Source organism: Propithecus coquereli, unplaced genomic scaffold (genome assembly GCF_000956105.1).
Source record: "Propithecus coquereli isolate 6110/MARCELLA unplaced genomic scaffold, Pcoq_1.0 Scaffold10, whole genome shotgun sequence".
Classification (NCBI taxonomy): Eukaryota; Metazoa; Chordata; class Mammalia; order Primates; family Indriidae; genus Propithecus; species Propithecus coquereli.
The window spans coordinates 13,902,057-13,903,619 of NW_012133858.1; positions in this window are offsets into that span (position 1 = coordinate 13,902,057).

The window sequence follows — 1,563 nt, forward strand, 5'->3', positions numbered from 1 at the left end:
GTAAAGGTCTAAATATAGTGCATAAAATATAATTAATAATAATTTATCGCTATTATGATTGTATGTTATAAGCTTGTTCTTTTACTTGTGTATCATATATACATAGGTATATGTGTATATGTGTATATATATGTGTATGTATACATGTGTATATGTGTGTATATATAAGACAACTTAGCAAGTTGAACACACAGGAAACAAAAGGTATGATTATAAACCTATTTTATTTTTGTTCCTTATGGTAATTTCAAATCCATTTAGTTTGGGCCAATTCTTCCCCTGCTCCTTGGATAAAATCTAGGGCTAGCTCCATGGCATTTCTGTCACTATCGGGTAATATAAATTCTTCAGACATTTCAAAGCATAAAGATACAGCTTCATTCCAGTCACGTAAACATCTGTACAGAGGCCGATCCCTTTGCATTCGCTCCTCCATCGTGTAGACAGCAGAGCAATATGCCCACAGTAATCTTTGTCCTTTAGATTTCTTAGACTGGACATGTATAGTCGTCCACTATACCTCTCCAGATCCAGGGACAAATACAAAGCTTTCAGAGTAGATGAGTTGAAACCTTGTTCTTTAGGTTTAAAGTGAAGTATAAGAACCCCCACTGCCTCCCTCCTCAATTGCAATGTGGAAGTGGTAGATAGCTTGTCCACTAAGGGTTGCAAAACCGGTTCTCAGACATTTCTTTTGCAACACCTGCCTAAGGGTCTCTCATTTCATTTTGTAATGTGATATTTATTGTCTAGTGGCCTCAGTAGAAACTAGGACTATAATGGTTCCAATTGAAAAATTTATTACATAGGTTTACATGATGTTCGACTGGAAGTCTAGTGTTCACTCTGGGCAGACCACACCCGGATTTGTTGTATTTACACCTGGGTACCACCATTTAAGATAAGCTGAAGCCTATCTAGAAGATAAGGTTCCAGTTAATGAGATTAATGAGGAGCTTGGCAACCATCTCATATGAACAGACCAAAAGGGAAGTTTTCTGGTTCGGTGGGTTTCCTGATATTGCAGGTTCAAGTAGAGGCAGGATCACCATTAGTGGAAGTGTTACCTAGAGGGGTTATGAATCAGTTCATGGTGGAAATAATTGGCCAATTCCAATTTGTAGAGTGCTTAGGAGAGCATGGGGCCTTGAAAGGTTTATGCTCTTAATTTATCTCTCAGCTTACATAGCATTTGAGTTTTATTGAAGCCAAAACTCAGAGATGACTCAGTAAATTATTCATCAAAAATCACACCTCAGATTTATCAGCAAGCATATTCCCTTACTCATTCTGTAACTTATTTCACCTGGAAACACAAGATGTTCATCATGGTACAGAATGATTAAGCTATCAGGGTGCTTTGGGTGAAACAAGATGGAATAAACTTGGTGTTTAAGGTTAGCATTTTACTCCCTTTGAGTTAGCAGGTAACTCATGAAATCATTCTGGCATGAAACTCCTCTGGAACATCCTGCACCCTTCCATGTATATCCTATGTTTATTATTAAATTGCAGGTAAAATGAAACCATCTGAACCAGGCTCAATCTCACAAATTGAAGGTT